Raw genomic sequence first — 21,911 nt, forward strand, 5'->3', positions numbered from 1 at the left:
ACCGACTGATGACGGCCCGAGATCTGATTCCATGGAAATAAAAAGTTTGTCTTCTCCCTCCAATTATGGTCGTGCACGACGGTTGAATGTTGGATCTCCTGTCAGCCGAACAGCTCGTGGAATGATAATCATCGCGAGAACTCATGTAGCTTCTCAACTGCTGATTATGATATGATTAGGGTTTAAAGTGTAAGAATTTTCTGGGTGCACAACGGAGGAACTTCTTTCTGTGGGTACCTTTTGTGCCTACCCACGGAGAGTTGATGCTGGGGCGCACGCAGGTATAATTGTTGGTAACAGCGGTGGTCCATCAATCACACTGGCCGAACACACTGGTCCCGTTTTGGGTGATGGGATTTAGATTGTCTAGCGCCGATTACGTGCGGTTGTCTATGGAAAATATCATAGGTGCACAAGTTCAAGTCAGTCAGACCCGTCATGAGAAGAGGAGAAATTTTACTTTGAGACAGTCTTCCACGAAAGGCAATCATTCCTAAACGTACAGAACGAATTTCATGGATTCCAGTCACTTTGAATCGACTATTAGAACTGTTCTTCACCTCTTTCAAGCATCATTTTCAATTGTCAGGTGCACGAATACATAAACCACATTTGTCACGCTTGCAGTTAGCGGAAATTAAAATCAGCCTTTACCGAAATTGAATCGTAAGGCTTTGCGAGATAAACGAAGCATTAACTGATGCTTGTAATTAAAAGCCGCGAGATTGTGCCAGCTCAGATAGTTAATATACTCTCAAGGATGTGCTGTTCCGGTGTGACTGCATTCTACATACATTGTAGGGAACACGAATCAAATTCACACACGAGCTAAATTGTTCGCTAGCGGTTTCACACGGTCTAGCAATTTAGTGATTGAATATGGCTCTAGGATCCATGCTGCTAATAATTGTTAGGTATTTTAGCATCATGCAATTATCGCCGTTTAAACTCGGCACTCGCGAAGGCGCGGCAGAGCTCAAATAGAAATATAGTCGTGTAGTAAGCGCATTGCATCTTCTATGTCAAGTGGTTAGTAAAGGACTAAAGCATGACTCGTTTGTTTATGCAATAAAAAGCCAATGTGTTTTATCCGGCTAACTGAGTCATTATTGTCGGTATGCGAAATAATAGAGTTTTATCAGTTTGCAGAGCGTCCATAAATACGTTTCGAATGGGAACAAAGACAAAATAATACATTTTCGATTTATCGCGCTTAAAGAAATTCAGATTTTTCTAAACAAATACTTGTTAAATGTATTTTTAAGAATGCGGAGCTCTAGTTGAGTAAGTTCTTAATTCTTAATTGTTACTACACACCTAGAAAAAATAGTGTAAATTTACGTCTCCTGACCATGACATATACGAGCATCAAAAATGACTTAGTTTTACGTTTGATTTTAATTTTACATGACGTTTAATTTCGTACAGCGTTTGTTCTGAATGGTAGGAAGTGTAATTTTAAGTCATTGCGCATGTAAAGTATATGTTCCATGTAAAATTAAAAGGAACACGGTAATGTTCTGTCATTTCGTAAATTACGGTTTGTTGAATTGTGTCATGTTTGCAATTACGTCAACGATAAAATTCAGATTTTTTTGGCGTGTATAATTACGTGTTTGTGTTTATTGAAAAAAAAAATGACAACTTATGTCGACAGCTGGATTAAAAAGAAAAAGTGGGTCTCAATTTGATAGAATACCACAAATAAATCATCTACCAAGGGCAATCTCCGAAAGAAACGACAAAAATTCACGCAGTCATCGCAAAAATTATTTTCAAACATTAAATTGCATGCCTACACTACCAAAATAGACTAACAGTTGTTATCACCGTTTTTTCTTGTATTCCGCATCAATTAAAAAACTGAGCCTTTACATAGAATTTACACGAAAACTCAAAGGTCCCGCTTAAAAAATATTGTTTTTTTTTATCGTAGAAATAATAAAAAATGTAACAAAAAATGCGATGAGCTCATGCGAAAACACAACTTTTATAATCCTATTTATTTTTCCATCCATCGTATTATTTTAGTTCAATTTCAGAAAATTAAAATTTATAAAAATAATAGCTTGGGACAAATATTATATTCAATTAAAACAAATATTATGTAGGATTAAGTATTATTTTTTTTTTTGAAGAAATTAAAATTGGGATTGTAATCCTGTGTAATCATTTTATTATTTTCCAAATTGTACATTTTTGGGCGCACGTAATTTTAAATGTTCATTCATTTGAAGCGAACACGTATCAACCGGTTGACGCTAATTGAGCTAACATTTCTTCAAATAACATACTAATTTTTCAGTTTCAGTTATTTATTTTGTCAACTAGGGAACTACTCCATAGGATATTGAATGTGCCTGGTGCATACGCATGGTTTTGGCTGGGTGGAATAATGACTGTTGAGTCCTATTTGGCGCTTGAGCATTGACAATTCATGAGAAGGATCAAAAACCAGTTTCTAATTTTTCGCAGTCAAGGCAGCACAAAAAAAAATGTTTTGATGTCATATTTAATGGTTAGAATTTTGATCATTAAATCATGTTTATTCTATTAGTTTATTTTATCATTTTTTTTCATTGTATTGAGAGCTTGCATATATTGCCTAAAATATAATGAAGAGTAACACGTGCACTAAATTATTAATTGCCATATTTGCCATAATTCATGATTATTATCGTATGAGTCGACGAAAATAAGATTCTCTTCTTCATTTTTTACATTTGCTGTCTTTTCTAACAATATTTTACAAAATTAGTAAATTTGCTTCTTTTTGTCGTTCTTGTTACCAACTGTTCTTCTACTTTAGTAGTTATTAAAAAAAAACTACGCGCGTCTCGCTCATTCTATGTCCGATATAAAAAATGGATCGTGTTAGATACCAAAGTAGTGCTTACTGTATACCGCTCTAAAGGCAGTCTAGTTAGCATAACGACGCACACAAGTAGTGTTTTTAAGAGTCAGAATTTTATGTAGTCGATCGTAGAGAAAGAATCCAATACATAACTGTCATTCCATTTCTTGTAATACCAAAGTATATATACGATAAATAAAACTTCCATTACATAATCTTCAATAAACATATCTATGCCGACAAATGTCTTAAGACAGTAAAGGAAATCGCTTTTTAAAATATCGTATTGTTCTTGGAATGTCGTTTTCCACTGGAATAAAGAATCAATGAATACTTTCACATGCCGATTGATTCTTTTAAACATAAGTGATATACCTGACAACCGGCTGTACGTAATAGAAGATGTATTTTTACAGTTTTGCGTTCTCGAATAAGTTTAACAAACTATAACTCTATCCCAAATTCTGGACAACCGACTACCCAGAGCAATAAATATCTGATAACACTTCTGAAAGTAGAATAGATCGTAGTACTTATCGAGATGAATTTAGATTTGTGTAACGCTTTTCCCTATCTCTCTAGCAAAAACTTTTTCTCGTGTCAAACGCAGAGATACGCAATCTCCATGATACCGTAGGTTAAACTAACATTCTTTTCATTCCCCGACGGCTGTAAGGGTATGAACTGTGCCGCTATTAGAATTTCAACGTGCTGTTAGTGGTACTCCTACGAAACGTGCTCACTGAGAATGGTTAACTACTCGCAAGCTAAATTTATTCATTCTGTTTGGTCGATCGCGAGGAAGCTACAGTCAACGTGTTTAACCCTTTCATGCCCAACTTTTTTCTAGTGCATGTAGGGTTTCAAAATTATTTTTCCTTGAAAACGGTGGGTCAAGAAACACGAAAAGCCTTTTTCATAAAGTTGGGTGCTTCCTTCGCAGTGCTACCAGCTGCTCAATTTTTAATTTCCAATGCTCATTACAATTCTTCTAGAATATTTACAATGGTCCAATTACGTGAAAAATGTAGCCAAAGACAGTCTAAATTGATAAGTTTTATCAGTTTGCAATAATATTGCAACATAACGAAGATATATAAAAAAATCATTTTCTGTCGTCAACGTAAGCTGTCTCTGGCAGCACTGCTCCATCAGAATCCATTCAGACTAATTGCAATAACTTCAGTTCTAGAGCTGATCCTTGTAACATTTATTACTCAAATGAAAGGTAATACTCATATTTATTAGCCTTACTTATTTTTGTGAGCAAATCTTGCCCCAACCAAAAGTTATAGCTGTTTAAAAACGTTGTTGTCCACAAACAACATGGGCATGAAGAGGTTAATAATAATGCTCATACACATTGGCATTAGCTCATGCTATTAACTCATCATTCATCAGTCTCGTCAAATGTTCCACTGTGGCCCGTGTACTTTACTTACCCCCAAATGCAAATTTTTTTTTAAAATATAACTGAAATTTTTATTCCAAGAATAATTATAGGGTTAGTTGGTACGTTCTGTATAATAGGTTTTAGGCATTAGTGTCAGGTTTCCTCATAAATGCATGAAATTGATCCTAAAAGATTGTTCTTGGAATAATCGAATTCCTAAATGACGGCTAGTTACATACAATTTTATTTGATGATCTGTAATCTCGTTGATAAAGTAAAGCGCATTACAAATTCCGTGCGAAATTCCGCGTAAAACCGCGTGTGAAATTCCGCTCGATAATTCGAGATTCCGTGGGAAATTCCACGTAAAATTCTGCGTAAAATTACGCTTGAAACTTCGTGTGAAAGTCCGTGTGAAATTTCGTGTGAAATTCTGCGTAAAATTCCGCACAGAATTCCACTGGAAATTCAACGTGAAATTCCGCGCGAAATTTTGTGTGAAATTCCCCACGAAATTCCGTGAGAACTTTTACGTAAAATTCCGCCCGCAATTCCGTGTGATACTCCGCGCAAAATTCTGTGTGAAATTCCGCTTAAAATACAGCGTGAAATTTCACGAGAAATACCGTTGAAATTCCACGCTAATTTCAGGTGGAGTTACATACGAAATTTTACGCGAAATTTCACGTAAAATTCTGCGCGAAGTACCACACGAAATCCCAGCTGAAATTCTGGGTGAAATTCCGCGCGAATTTCGTGTGATATTCCGCGTGGAATTCCGAGCGGATTTCCGCAAGTATTTTCGCGTGAAATTCCACCTGAAATTCACGCGAAATTTCACTTAAAATTTCACGCTGAATTTAACATGGCATTTCGGGTGAAATTTCACATGAAAATTTGATCTCTATTTCGCGCGTAATTTTACACGGAAATTCACGTGAAATTTAACGCGGAGTCTCGGATTATTGTGCGGAATTTCACACGAAATTTCATATGTAATTATACGCGGAATTACAAGCGTAATTTTGCACGGAAATTCACGTAAAACTTCACGCGTAATTTCGGAATATCGCGGGGAATTTTACACGTAATTTCACGGAAAAATTGGTGCGGAATTTCACTTCTACTTGGTTTTTTACGCGGAATTTCGCACGAACTGTCACACGAAATTTCACATAAAATTTCACAGAAAATACCGTGTGGAATTTCACGCGCAATTTCAGGTGGAATTTCGCGCGGAGTTTTGAACGGATTTTCGCATGGAACTTTGCGCGAAATTTCACACCAATTTTTGCACGAAATATCGCGTGGAATTTGAAGCGAAATTTGACGCGGATTTCACGCGAAACATCGCGTGGAGCTTCACGCGGAATTTCGTACGGAATTTCGCGTGCAAATTCGTCCAAGATTTAACACGAAATTCCACGCGGAATTTAGCGCGGAGATGAACATGGAGTTTAATACGGAGGTGAACGCGAAATTTCACGAGGAATTTCAAGCGGCGGTTCACGCGGAATTTTGCACGGAGTTTCACGCGGAATTTCGCGCTGAATGACACGCGGAATTTTACGTTGAATTGCACGCGAAATTTCGCAAGGAATTTCACGTGGAATTGAACGCGGAATTTCTCGCAACATTTCGCCTGGAATTTCGTGCAGAATTTTGCGCGAAATTTCGCGCAGGATTTCACGGGAAAGTTCCCGTGGAATTTCGCGGAGAATTCCGCGCCCTATTTCTCACGGACGGGCATGGACATTTCACACGTAATTTCACGCGGAATTTCACGTAGAATTTCGCTTTGAATTTCGCACGGAAATTCACGCGGTGTTTCACACGGAATTTCAAGTGGAATTTCGCGCGGAATATCGTGCGGAATTTGAAGCGGAATTCGAAGCGGATTTTCGCGCGGAACATCGCGTGGAGCTTCGCACGAAATTTCGCACAAAATTTCACGTGGAAATTCTTCCGGGATTTCACACGAAATTTCAAGCGCAATTTAACGCAGAAATGACCGTGGAATTGAATGCGGAAGCGAACGCAAAATTTCGCCCGGAATTTTGCGCTAAATATTACGTGGGATTTTGCGTGGAATTTCACGCGGAATTTCGCGCGGAATTTCGCACAGAATTTCACGCGGAATTAAATGCAGAATTTCATGCAGAATTTTGCGTGAAATTTCATGCGGAATTTCGAGCATGATTTCACGTGGAATTTCGCGCAGAAATTCACGTGAAAGTTCATGTGGAATTTCCCGGAGAATCTTGCGCGCAATTTCTCACTGAATTTGACACGGAATTTCACACTTAATTTCACGCGCAATTTGGCGTAGAATTCCGCGCGAAATTTTATGTGGAGTTTAGTATGGAATTTCACGCGGAGATTCATACGAAATTTCGCGCGAAATGTCACGCGGAATTTCACGTACAGTTTCTTTCGGAGTTTCAGGCGGAATTTTACACCAAATTTCACAGGAAATTTCGCGCGGAATTTCACGCAGAATTTCAGGTGGAATTTTGCGCGGAATTTTACACGAAATTTTGCACGAAATTTGAAGCGGTATTTGACGCGGATTTTCACGCGAAACATCGCGTGGAGCTTCGCGCGGAACTTCATGTGGAAATACGTCCGGAATTACACACGAAATACCACGCGGAATTTAACACGGCAATGACCGCAGTATTTAATGCGGAAGTGAACGCGAAATTTCACGTAGAATATCGCGCGGAATTTCGGGTTGAATTTCACGTGGAATTTCACGTTGAATTTCGCACGGAATTTCACGCGAAATTCCGCGCTGTACTTCACGCGGATTTTCTCACGGAATTGAACGCGGAATTGAACGCTGAATTTGATGGAAGAATTTTGCACAGAACTTCGCGCAGGATTTCAGGTAGAATATGGCGCAGAGTTTCAAATAAAAGTTCACATGGAATTTCACGGAGAATTTCGCGCGCGATTTCTTGCAGAATTTCACACAAAAGATTATGTGCAATTTTACGCAGAATTTCACACCTCAGTTCAGTAGTACCCAGGGCAGCGAGTTTCAAGAAAGCTCAACCCGTTGTATATTTTCAATAGTGCGACGCAACCTTCTACTCAACTGCGGAAACATCAGGGCACGAAGGTTGCATTTGATCAATCTCCACTGCACGTTAACTTGAAAATAGAGGACATATACTGGTCACCGAGATTACGCGATTTATATTTGTTTCATTAGGTTTATGTTTGGGTTAAGAATGCTCCAACAACTAAGCTCAGAGTCTGTACGATAAATAAAATTAAAATTATTAGAAATATTACTAAGGATGAAATTAAACTTAATGTGAAAACACCAAATAATGAGTAATGACAAAAACCTGTTTTAATCCATCTAGTGGTGCAATTTTGCCTTTCTCATTTATACAAACTATGATTTAATGCCTGGTTACGTTCAACGCGCGCAATTTCTCACGGAATTTGACACGGAATTTCACACTTATTTTCAGGCACAATTTCGAGCGGAATTTCACGTGAAATTTTATGTGGAATTTAGTATGGAATTTCAGGCGGAGATTCATACGAAATTTCACGCGGAATTTCGCGCGAAATGTCACGCGGAATTTTAGGTACAATTTCGTTAGGAATTTCACGCGGAATTTTACACCAAATTTCACAGGAAATTTCGCGCGGAAATTCACGCAGAATTTCAGGTAAAACTTCGCGGAACTTCACGTGGGAATACGTCCGGAATTACACACGAAATAGAATATCGCGCGGAATTTCGGGTTGAATCTCACGTAGAATTTCGCGTGGAATTTCATGTTGAATTTCGCACGGAATTTCAGGCGAAATTCCACACGGTGCTTCACGCGAATTTTCTCACGGAACTGAACGCTGAATTTCACGTTGAATTTCGCGCAGAACTACGCGTGGAATTTCATGCAGAATTTTGCACGGAATTTCGCGCAGGATTTCAGGTGGAATATGGCGCAGAATTTCAAGTAAAAGTTCACATGGAATTTCACGGAGAAATTCGTGCGCAATTTTACACAGAAGATTACGTGAAATTTTACGCGGAATTTCACTCCTCAGTTCAGTAGTGCCAAGGACGGCGAGTTTCAAGACAGCTCAACCCGAAGAATATTTTCAATAGTACGACGCAACCTTCTACTCAACTGCGTAAACATCAGAGCACGAAGGTAGCATTTCATCAATTTCCACTGCACGTGAACTTGAACATAGAGGACATATAGGGTGATGAGCCTATTTTCACCATACTAAGCAAGGTACCTCACTAATTCGGTAATTCCTTGCCTTACAATCAATGGAATGCGTAAAAATTGACATGAACCGCTTTGCTTCGTTGTTAAGAACCAATATAATAACACAAATGCGTTGAAAACAGTAAAATTCTCGTGTTTGAGCACAATGAAAACTCGAATCGAGTGCCCCTATTGTTGCGCTACCATTTGACTCAATGCGTTGGACAAAGATGGCAGACACTGCTCTAACCAACGGCTTCAAATGGGTAGGGTGATAATAGAAACATGGTGCAAATAGGCTCATCACCCTACTGGTCACCGAGATTAAGAATGCTCCAACAAGTAACCTCAGAATCTGTACGATAAATGAAATTAAAATTATTAGAAATATTACTAAACATGAAATTAAACTTAATGTGAAAACACCAAATAATGAGTAATGACAAAAACCAGTTTTAATCCACCTACGGGTGCAATTTTGCCTTTCTCATTTTTACAAACTATGATTTAATGCATGGTTACGTTCAACAAAAACAGTGTGGAAATGTATGTTACATTCTTATAACACTTGATAAGTATATATAAGTGCACGGCTGTCACGAACCTGATAAGCAACATTTCGACACTGACACACTGGAAACAAACAAAAATATAATATTTATATAACTTAATCAGCGTGAGTTCAATGTTGTATTCATGTTAACTTCATGATGGAGAAGAGAGGGGATATAATTAGTGGGAGGGGGAGGATGAGTCGGGAATAATCTAACTTATTTTAGTATTCGGGGTGGATGAAGGGAATACAGGTGGAAGGTTGGTCTGACAGGATGAAGAGTGAGAGAGGGGAGGGCGAGTTCAGAAGTAGAAGGTGGAGGGGTAGATGGAGGGTTAAACATCGAACTTCATATTATATCATCCAATTGAGACTAGGTTAGTGAAAATTGGTTCAGTCATTACCGAAGTGGCTTTAGAACTGGAATATGCCCGGAACCCAGGACTTCCTGAATTATCGATAGTGGACAATATATTCCAATAATCTTTGATTAGCCATCAGTGATCTAGGCCTGCGAATCAAAGTAATTTGATGTTCATTTCAATAGATTTTAAACCTATGAGATATTACGATTGTACCGGTTTATATGAGAAATTCCTATGTGACCGCAACAACCACTCTATAACTCCCGAACCAAAAGTCGGATCCGAATGAAATTCAATAAAAGTCAATGGGAGTATTATATCTTTCATTTGAAATTAAGCTTGGAAAAATCGGTTAAGAATTTGCTGGGAAATACTAGTTACTAGTTTATATGGGAATATGCTGTGCGACAGCACTCTTCAACTCGTAACTCCGGAACTGGAAGTCCGATCAATTAAAAATTATGCGTCTTATGGAAGCGTTACACCGTTCATTTGAAACCAAGTTTGTGTAAATCGGTTCAGCCATCTCTGAGTAAATCGAGTGACATTATTTGACACACACACATACATACACACAGACATTTGTCGATCTCAACGAACTGAATCGAATGGTATATGACATTCGGCCCTACGAGCCTCGATTGAAAAGTTGATTTTTGAAGTGATTTCATAGCCTTTCTTCATATGAGAAAGGCACAAAAAGGTCTTGAAATAAAATTCAACACGAAAATTCCCGTAACGCAAACGCAAATTCAGCGAAGTGCGTTGACGAGAACGATAACATTAACGTGAAAATTCAACTTGGCGGTAATGGTAATGGCGCTGAATTCATCGTTATCGACGGTAAACTTGAATTTAACATTAACAACCCTAGCCCAGAGGCAGGACTCGAACCATTGGGATTAAAGACTTTTTCGGTGCACAAGAGTCACAAGCATTGCAGGTTTGATTCCTGTCTCTGCTGTGCTGATTTTTTTCCACATAATTGCTTTCGTTTTAACTCACAATTTCGATCAGTTTTCCCCGTTAAATATCACCAAAAAAGTCTTATCAAAGGGCTTGGCACTTACGAAAAAAACCCAAAAAAAGAATTAATTTAGGAATGATATGTTAATACGGTCGAATCCTTTACTAAAGTCTATCCATTGCATTTAAAGTGAAGATCACAAATCCTAAAAAAGTTAGATGCTGTTGAGCGGCCTATTTAAAAGCAACACTGTTTTCTTGTTATGTGGTTTTTAATTTGCTAAAATGCCTGTTCATTTGCACATTTTTCAAACAATTTTGGAATCCATGAGATAATGGCGATCCCACGATAGTTTCGGAAGACCAAACGAATGATTTGCATATTTCTGGGTATGTTCTATTTTTCGGTGACATATTGAAAATACGTATGCAGTAGTGGAGGGATCGATAAAAAATATTCGTGCAAGTTCACCAAGTCCTGGCTGCGTCTAGGTTTTTTGTGCAGTGATAATTTCGAGTTCCGATAGTTGGTGGACGGAAATGTCAAATGAAAGCTCCGTCAAAATGCATTGGTGATGGAAAGTTTCTACTTTTCAATTTCGGTGAGAGCTACAAAGTTGCGAGTAGAACGATCTATCTAGAAGACAATTAATATTTTGACACATGACAGAAGCAGTAATCGAAAAAACGGACTGATTATATTTGCGGATATCAGTTATATTTCAAAAAATCCTAACCAGATAAATTTCAAATATTTCACAAAACAACCTGGATCTATCAAGAAAATTTTCATCCCTGGAAGATACTTGATGGAAACGGGAATTCGACCCAGTATCCTCCATTTCCGATAATATTCAGCAAGCACATTGACCCCAGTTCTCCTATATGTCTTCGTCTAGAACATCCAATATAATACCGAATGCCACTGCTTTTGCGTAGGTTCAACACTCCCATTTATTTTAGCACTTCTTGCAACTTCTTTCTAAGAGAGTTTTTTTTCCTGGCATAACACACTCTAACGACCACTTTTATGACAGAATTGCCATAACACCGAAGTCATAACGTACCTACCAACGCCTTTCATTGTAAAAATTCACACGTCTTCCTCATCGAGGAGGCTCGAATTCTTTGTCTCAAACTGCGCGAGACAATCACACTGAGTCGTTCTCGTTTTTACCAGCGACGTTCAGTTGAAGTAAGTGTTTCTCTCTACCTCTATGAGTCAGAGTAATTGCAACAATTTTGATTGAATTTTATTACTCACACGTTCCGTTTCCCACACCCTGCTCGCATATGGTTCTGCGGGTTGCACTCGTGTACACGGCTCAGCCGCCAATATTGATTTATAGAAGTCAATCAATAAAATGCTATACTATTCAGGGAATGACTCGGTGGCAGGCACTTTCCGCAAGCTGCCAATTTGCCTGCCAGCATCGAACGAACAGCAAACAAACTCTGGCGAGCATTCTTCCCAGCAGGGGATAGACACTTCAGCTCTACAACTCGCATTCTATAATGTGCTCCGGAGCCGCGTGAGTTTCCAGGGAGATTTGGTGAGGTGCGCTTTCATGGCAACCGTCCGCGTCCCGGTCCCATTGGTATCTTCTATTTTATCTCAGACGCTTTGATGTTCGCTTCAACATCGATATGAGATTCTTAATTACGAACTTTGGGTTGTTGAGCTGAGAGCGGCATCGTGTTCGCAGAAACACAAAAAGTATTTGTTTGGGGAAGTTCAAGTAAGAATGTTTTAACTCTTTTCTATGAAGGTTCAATGCTTCACGAAAAGCATGAATAGAAGAGATAGACTTAAAAAAAATCGTCTCCAAAGTTTGAATAAGTATTAGACTAGAAGATTGTTTTTGAGGACTGGGTGTTTTCAACATACTGCGGATAAACATTGAGATGACTACTGCGTTCTGATAGTAAATAAGTTGGGTCTATGAATATCTTTTTTCATTGCGCTGCTAGGAACATGGACAAATATCGAGACCCTCAACGTTAAGTTGATTTGTAGAATAAACAGCTGAGTACAAAAATATTTCATTTTAGCGATTAAAGTTATTAGAAACCATCACAGGCTGAGAAGACGAAGAGGGAGACCAATGACTCATTAGCATTTCACAATATGTAGGGGTACTGGATTTTTTACTAAAGTTGCACGATTGCCACACACCATGTTATAGTTTAAAAATGTTTCAATATAATTAACAGCTTCGGAACTGACCTGCATCTATTCACGAGTAAATGCTTTCCGCCGATAGTGCACTGATGACAGCCGAAAAACAATGATTCATCCTAATCAAGATGATTGACGCGGGTATAGCGCTCGTAAATCTTCCCATTTTTCAATGATGTTGTGCCCGCCAGTCGTAATCATAAACATAACATATACACACTCGAACCCACCCGGACAGATATGCGGTCGGTCGGAGATTTTCACCGCAGGCCAAACATTGACACATCTTTGATTGATTGGCCACGGAGGGAGAAAGAATCGGTCGGTGGTTTACGCTTGCACCCATTTGGACCGCAACGAGCGTGGTAAGATTAATTCATTCCGCAACATTCCTTGGTTGGCCACAAAGACCACGAAAAGTTGGGTGAAGTTTTCACCACACCAATAACCAACAAACTGTCTCCTAGTCCGACACAAACGGGACTCCCTAAATGGAGAAGGTGTTGTTTACGGTAAGTTTGACAAGCGTTTACGATTGGCGCCGCCACCGATATTTCCAACGGGGTCGCCCGCCGGCGTAGCATGCGCTACAGATTTTACCGGCATCTGGTTCCCATATACAGCTGGAGAAGGAGACGAGCGTCATCCATCAGTTTTTGGTTGAGTTACAACGAATCGTAGCCGTCTTCCAGAATAGCTCAATTGTTGCCACCAGCTAGGTTAAGAGTAGTTTATGGATGAACCTTTCGTTTTTTGCACGCCTAACTGCCGGAGCGGGAACGAAACATTCAGGCAAGCAGCAGGCAGACTTTCCGATAAAGTTCCATGTAACAACAAGACGCACATACACGTAACAGTTGGTGTGATCTGTCTGTATTTTGTGAACATGTCAGGAATAAATAAATGTTTTGATTGATGAGAAATGTGTCATGTGGTTTGCTTCGAGATGAGAAATCATGTTGCGGGTGGGACAAAAGGTAAAAGCTGTATTTTTACAGTTAGTGAAGTGAAGCCAAATCGATTGCTAGTTTCGGTTCAAGAATTCTGAGAACTTTAAGTGATTCACTAATTGCGAAAGGTCTTTAAAGTGAAATTCATTGAAAATAGATCAAAGATGCTATCTGCGGAATTCAATATTCGTGAACTTGGTTGGCGGTCGGTGGTCAGCTATTTTCGTCCGCTTCCCTCATTATCTATTTTTACTGGGTGATTCATCAACTATCTTTGAAAATGAACCCCCTCGGTTATGCTACTATTTTTTTCGATTTTTCTTCATTCTAAATAACTGAGTAGTCCTCATTTTAGTATATTCAGAATTGCACATATTTTGGCTACCTGAGAATAAAAACTCCTTGAGGTGGACTGTGACTATCTGATGTATTCTCGAAGGCCATATCTTTGGCACTCCGGATGAACATCGGTGGACAGCCCGGATTGATTTATATTATATTGATAATATTGATAGAAAATTTTAATCTCATTATCGTTTCAGATGGTAGGACGCTGCAAGATGGGCTGAAAGTGTTCTCTCTCTCTCCATTATAGAAAACCACTGTTCTAACCCCAAACAAGTGCAAGAGAAAAAAACAGCCAATAACCATGGAGAGCACTCGTAAGAAGGAAGACAAGATAAGTGGAATAAGAATAGTGACCAACAATCTGGTAAGATCCACCCAACATTACTCTTCTATATATAAAAATCAAAACTATATACGCACATGAATCACCCAAATCCACACCCTATTTTCCTTCCCTACTAACCAAATTTAACATCCGTAATACCTATAAAGATTGCGTGGGTTCCCCGTATCTTCTTAAGTAGGTATTCAACTAACATTTCCTTCCCTCCAGCGATCGTAAGGACATGGCCAGGTGTGCAGTGAACTTTGTATAAAAAAAAGATTGCACTGTATCAGCCACCCATGATGTGTGCGGTCGTTTTTGCTATGCTATTCTATGCTATGCTATTCTGAATTGCACATATTTTGGCGTATGTGATTTTAAAAGTTCTTTGATTTGATGACATTGTAAGATAAAATGTGATGACAATTGAGCTGACAATTCTCTGGACTGAGCAAACTAATTTATTTCTTTGTTTAGTGTTTATTTGAGCAACTTGGGATATACTAGGCATTTAGCGTGCCTAGGCAATACGCATTGTCTTGTCTGAGTAGAAAAATGACTGTTTCATCATGTGTGAGAATTGTAAATTTACAATTCGCAAGAAGAATCGAAAACCAGTTACCAATTTGTGGCAGTCATATCAGCACGAAGAACAAATGTATTATTATCATATTCATTGGTTTTTGTTTAGAACATTTAATAACCAATCAATTGTAATAATTGTTCTCATTGTATTGAGTACTTTAAAAGTGGACTAAATTAGGAATCTTTTCTTTATTTCTTGCATTTACTCCATTTTATGGGCATAGTTTTGCTTTAAGTTAAATAAGTTTCTTGCAACTTTGTTCGCGGAGAAAGAAACCAAAAAATTGTAAGTACAGGTTTGCCCACTACTCGGGTTCTTATATACATTTGCCCGGCGGACTCTTTTTTCAGGGCGTCCTACACGATTTCGCATTTTTGTAACAACAAAAAAGTAAACAAACAAATAAATTATAAAATTTACTGACTTTATTTTTTCCAACTCTCCTTCACTGCACACTATACTGCGTCGATCTCTTGCTGGTTAGGGGAACATGGTGAGACTGGACCAAGCGCAAAATTCTATTTTCGGCTATGGCGTCTTCTATTCGATTCTTAATTTTTTTTCAAAAATATTTTTATACTTGTCTCGATCCCTTAAGGTAATTTTGAAAGTTTGGAGTAAAAAATTCTTTACTTGCAGAAAATATTACGTGATTAATAAATTTGCATTAAATGATGTAATTTTTTATCAAACTTTGTATGGACATATCTACTCGACTACTAATTACTATTAAAGGACTAATATACCACCTTAATCCTTGTGAAGCAGTGAAATGATTTTACATAAACTGGAACATTGGAATAGTTATTACTAGAATTCGCATGAAATTGAACGCAATAACTTATGTTGGGGAGACCTGACGAAGATTTTATGGGGAGATTTGACCAAGTGGCGATCAGCTGAAGAAAGATACAAAATTCCTAATATTTATTATGCTTTGATATCTACTGTTAATGTTAATCACGCCATAAAAAAATCCCACCCCAAACATAAGTCTTTATATTTTAAAATTTGTAATCAAAGCTGGCAATAGTAGGACTGATTTCGTGACGTGTGAATATGCAATGCAAGCAGTACAGTTAATCCTTAAAAAGAAATGCATTTAAAAAAATCAAAATTTATCAAATGCAACTCTGTTATATTTTTTACTGCTACCCAAGGATCTCGACAATAGGGAGAAAAAAAATAATTACAGTATGTTTTATGTCATTATTTTTTGTTATGATTTTTCAAAATTCTCTTGGTCAAGTCTCCCCACGCCTTGGTCAAGTCTCCCCGCAATGGGGAGACTTGACCAGAAAAAACGATCACAGAAAAACTTTTGTAACTTTTCAAAAATTAAATTAAAAATTCTGCAAAAAATCATGAAGACGCGCAATAACTTTATCCATTATATCTAAATGATTTTTGGGAGGTTGAAGGCTTTTTTAGAGATTTATGCAGTTTTAGCTGAAAACCTGGTCAAATCTCCCCATGTTCCCCTACTGCTTACGAACAGGCGGGCGGGAGTCTCCGTACGGCCGGGACAACAACGGCCTGGTCGGTCTGTTGGCTGCTCCAGCAGCGGTCCTTGTCAATTAGCCAGGAAGGTGAGCAAGGCTCTTTTGTTGGAACCTCCCTAGCGACGGAGGTGATGAATCACCGGATTCTTTGCTCCCCGCAAAGAATCCCGGAAGACACCGCTTCGCCCTCCTTGGCTATTAGCTGGGAAGGAGAGCAAGGCTCGTTCGGCTTATCCTTCCCAGCGAGGCGCGAGATTGGTGCGTCTGGATCCTTTGCGGTTAGCCGGGGAAACGAAAACTCCTTGTTGATTAGCTTCCTCCGACGGTCATCCAGCACCAGAAACACTATGAGTGCCCGAGCCACGGGCCGGCACTTTCGATGGGAATCTCTTCCGTCACACACGCGCATTTCGCTCACAAGCTATTGTGGCGGTAAACTTTTCCGAAATAATCGACGTCTGTCTTTAACCATGGTTCGACACTTTCTACTGTTTTCACGATGGCCGCCTTCCGCACTCTACCAACGATGTGCAGTAGAATCAGTGCACACGTATTTTCGCAAGAGAGAAGCGGTGGCCTTACTAAACCCTATGCTAATTGTACACAAATGTTCAGCAAAAATTACTATCTACCTGTCTGCACAACAATAACCGTTCACAAACGCGTAAACGAACAAAAAAATTACAACTAAACGTGAACGGTACAAAACAGTGGTGAGCATATTTTTTGTAAACAAATACACTCTACGGAGAGAGTGCGCAAAAATAGATATATTTCCACCCAGTGCTAAATTGTTACCCTGACGGGTTACAAAATAATTTTGATTTCATTTTTTAATATAATTAACACGCAATAAATATTATTTTTATTGCAAAATCTTTAATTACATAGACATTGGCATATCTATTTCGACAACCGTCTCGAGACCGTAAAGATAAGATAGGACGTAAGTAACAATGAGAGATTCTCTTTGGGGTCTTTCTCTTCTGTTCATTACTCGGCCATTTCAACATTTACTACTCTACTCTTTGCATAATATTCTAGTAAAAACCGTCGGCCTTCGATATGTACTGGAAAATTAGTGCAAAGTGTTGTAGTGACGTCGTAATAAACGAAAGAGAAGCTTGTTGCTTATGTTATATTGCTTTTTACAAACCGATAAACTGAAAATCCACGAGCAATATACCGAGTTCTAGGGTTCGTCGCGGTGCGGATGTGGGCGGTAAATGGATTGTCCGCACCGCAACCGCAAAAAAATTATAAAACCGCACCGCTTACCGCAACCGCAATTTATTTACCGCACCGCACCGCGCGGTAATGCGGTAAATGCGGTAAAATTTTTATATTTTTAAAAATAGTGTTGAAAAATTGTACATACCATATATAATAAAATGTTATTCTTATTCACACGAAAATTTAACTTTAAGAGACTCCTCAGAATGTAATGTTTATGAAAAAAATCAAATTTTGTATTTTCTATTAATAAAATTCCGTACATTTTAAGGCAAACATTATACATTCAAAAACGTTCTACTGCAGTAATAGGAAAACTTTTATTTTAGCAACCCTTCAGTTAATTGAAAAATGTGGAATAAAAATGTAATAAGAAATGAAGTTGCATATTTTTTCTTTAAATTTTCATATTTTCAATGTTTTTGACATATGAAAATGAAACGGATGATTTTCACATTTACGTAGTAAAAACCACCTTTCATTCTTAAAGGAATCTCACCAAAAAAATAAAGTCGAAATACCAGTACTTCTATATAGTACCGCATATATTCCAATACAGTGAAATAAAAACATATTGTATTTCATCAATAAGAACGACGCCATATTTGACGAAATAAAAATGCTCTATACATTACATCTAAGCAGGAGTCCGGTCTCAACCGGTACAGAATTAATGAGCATTAGAAAAACTGCAAAAAATGTATGGTTTTTAAAAATAGGGGGTTTTACGGACAAAATATCCCAAAACTCTAACTTCCGCATTCTTCAAGAAACAGATGTATTATCATTCAAAAACTAGGATTGCTCCCTTTAAAAATATACGAAGTGTAATTTTCTAAAGGCTAGTTCGAAAGTTCTAGCATTTAATGTATTTTCCTATAATTTTTTCCCAAAGAGCCAATGGCAAAAACTTCAATTGAAGTGAACCGGAGTCAAACTATGTGGTATTTGTGGCTTCATAAAAGCTACAAAATAGTCTTAACTGAAAAATATTAGGACTTAATTTGGTAGAAAATTATAGTAAATTTGAATGAAAGTACGCAAAAAAAGTTATGTAGCATACTTTTTGAGAAAGAGTCCAATAAAATTGACTGCAGAATATTCACATTGAATTTACACAGCAATCAAAGAAGATAGAAATACGATGTTGATGAACGAATGATAGAATAATCATCCTAATTTGGATCCCTCCTTATTTTGGACGCTTTCATACATTTGTATCCTTTACTGCCAATTACTCCAAATTCGTTTGGTTTGATGAAGAGGGTTGTGTTTAAGTCCTAGCATAATTAGTTCATCTCTAATTCCATTAAATTAGTCAAAATTCACAGCTGAAAAATTGATATCGAAAACGATTCATAATTTCACGATTTCCAACAGAAATCGGGAGAAGTGATGCACTTTTAAATAGGATTTAAGAGTACAAATGTATTATTTTAAATGATCTAATAATTTTGTCCCTATTGGGTTCTTGAATTTTATGTATTTGAAATGGTTAGTTTGTGAAGTTTTACTTAGAAGTATAAAATAACTAGTCCAAAATATGTCGTAAAAATAATAGCGTCAAAATATTTCGGACACAGCTAGATTTTGTTTCGTAATTTCGTCTGTTTATCAATTTAGAATAATCAAAATTATTACTTTATCAATTTTTTTTGCCGTGCGGTTGCGGTAAAACCGCGCGGTAAAAGCTCTTTCCCGCACCGCATCTGCGGGAAAAAGTGTCTCACCGCACCGCAGATTTCGCGGTGCGGGTGCGGTAAATACCGCTCGGTTGCGGTAATTACCGCAACCGCGACGAACCCTACCGAGTTCCGTAAAATTATTCACATGCAAATGTTAATAAAAATTCATTAGCTATGTCTTGAAATTGGTAATTCTTATATAACCAGTTCACGACGTAAGAATGCATCTATGAATAAAATTCGAAGTAGTTCGAGTTTTTCGAAGTAGTTTTCAGGAAAACATCAAGACTCTTTTCGTTTTGTAATCTAATTCACAACCACTAAAATGCAAATCATAATCATGATGTAAAAAATCATGAATCGGTTAACATCGTATAGTAGAACCATAAACAATATCGTTGGATTTGCAGACAAAATTAATTAAATTCTTAGGCATTGCTCAGAGCAATAAACACATGATAACACTTCTACGAGTTGCATAGATCGTATCTATACACGGTAATGATGACTGTAAAGACGTTGCCGGCGCTGTTATTGGCATTTCAAAGTAGAAAACTCTCGAAGCGTGCACATTGAGAATGAATCGCTACTCCCAGGCCCCATTTGTTGATTCTCTGTGCAATTGCACTTGTTCTGGTCAATCATGGAATGGTAACTACGAATCGTACAGTTATCATGCTGATACTCATACACATACTCAAGCTCAATTCAATATTCGAGGACTTGATTTTTTTTTCAACAAGAGCGAAACGAAAGTATTACACACTAGGTCGTTTCCAACAACAAGAGCTTGGTTTAGTCGTCTCGGATGCCTTTATCTCCATTCGAATCGACTTCTTAGGTTAATCAGTCTTTACATACGCTTTGGTCTTTCCGAGTGCTTGCTTCATCATGTCCCAATGGATTTGGATACGACAAAGTTGATCCTTGGGCACAACGAACTAGCCTAACATCAGGACACTCTTGCAATAGGTTCAGGAAGCTAAATTAGACCGAAACAGAGGTTTTCCTTTATGCAGTTCCACAAATGGCAAAAAAACGTTTTTGGGACCATTCCGGCTTGTGAATTTCGCCGTTGTTGGTACTTTAGTGATTTCGCTTTCCATAGGTACAGATTGCCTTCCAAATAAGACATTTTGATCAATATTTCGATATTTTCTGCTTTTAAAAATTTTTATCCACTACTAGTTTATCGGTTCTGGGGTAAAAATCTTGTCCTCGTCTTTTTTGGAAGTCAACATCACACCGCCAATAGTTAAAGCCGAACGCCGCGGCTAAACATCGAGCGGCTACTAGATGGCAGAGTGGCTCAAGAATACGCGCAGCAGCTGGAAGTGGCACTACCAACGGAAGAGCAGCTAGGCTCAGTTGCCCTTGAAGATGGCTTGAGAGATATCCGATCCGCCATAGGTAGCACCGCAGCCACTGCACTAGGTACGGTGGGCCCGGACCGAACAAGCGACTGGTACGACGGCGAATGCGAGCAGTTAGTCGAAGAGAAGAATGCAGCATGGGCGATAATGCTGCAACACCGCACGAGGGCGAACGAGGTGCGATATAAACAGGCACGGAACAGACAGAACTCGGTTTTCCGGACCAAAAAGCGCCAGCAGGAAGACCGAGATCGCGAAGCGATGGAACAGCTGTACCGCGCTAAAGACACACGGAAATTCTACGAGAAGTTGAACCGCTCGCGCAGGGGCCACGTACCACAGGCCGACATGTGCAGAGATACAAACGGGAATCTTCTCACGGACCAGTGTGAGGTGATCCAGAGGTGGCGGCAGCACTACGAAGAACACCTGAACGGCGATGCAGCAGACGACGAGGATGGCACGGTAACGCACCTGGGAGCACGCGCGGAAGACATTACACTACCGGCTCCGGATCTCCAAGAAATCCAGGAGGAGATTAGCCGGCTCAAAAATAATAAAGCCGCTGGGGTTGACCAAATACCAAGCGAGCTGCTAAAACACGGTGGCGAGCCAATGGCTAAAGCGCTGCACTGGGTGATTACCAAGATTTGGGAGGAGGAGATTTTACCGGAGGAGTGGATGGAAGGTGTCGTGTGTCCTATCTACAAAAAGGGCGACAAGCTGGATTGCTGTAATTACCGAGCAATCACCCTGCTGAACGCCGCCTACAAGGTACTCTCCCAAATACTATGCCGTCGACTATCACCAATTGCAAGAGAGTTCGTGGGGCAGTACCAGGCGGGTTTCATGAGCGAACGATCTACCACGGACCAGGTGTTCGCTCTTCGTCAAGTACTGCAGAAATGCCGCGAGTACAATGTGCCCACACATCATTTGTTCATCGACTTCAAAGCCGCATATGACACTATCGATCGAGATCAGCTATGGCAGATTATGCACGAGTACGGATTCCCGGACAAACTGACGCGATTAGTGAAGGCGACGATGGATCGGGTGATGTGCGTAGTACGTGTCTCAGGGACGCTCTCGAGTCCCTTCGAATCACGCAGAGGGTTACGGCAAGGTGATGGTCTCTCGTGTCTGTTATTCAACATCGCGCTGGAAGGTGTAATAAGAAGAGCAGGGATCGACACGAGTGGTACGATTTTCACAAAGTCCGTTCAGCTACTTGGCTTCGCCGATGACGTTGATATTATTGCACGAAACTTTGAGAAGATGGAGGAAGCCTACATCAGACTGAAAAGAGAAGCCAAGAGCGTCGGACTTGCCATCAACACGTCGAAGACAAAGTACAT

This window comes from Topomyia yanbarensis, chromosome 3, assembly GCF_030247195.1.
Source record: "Topomyia yanbarensis strain Yona2022 chromosome 3, ASM3024719v1, whole genome shotgun sequence".
NCBI classification, from domain to species: Eukaryota; Metazoa; Arthropoda; class Insecta; order Diptera; family Culicidae; genus Topomyia; species Topomyia yanbarensis.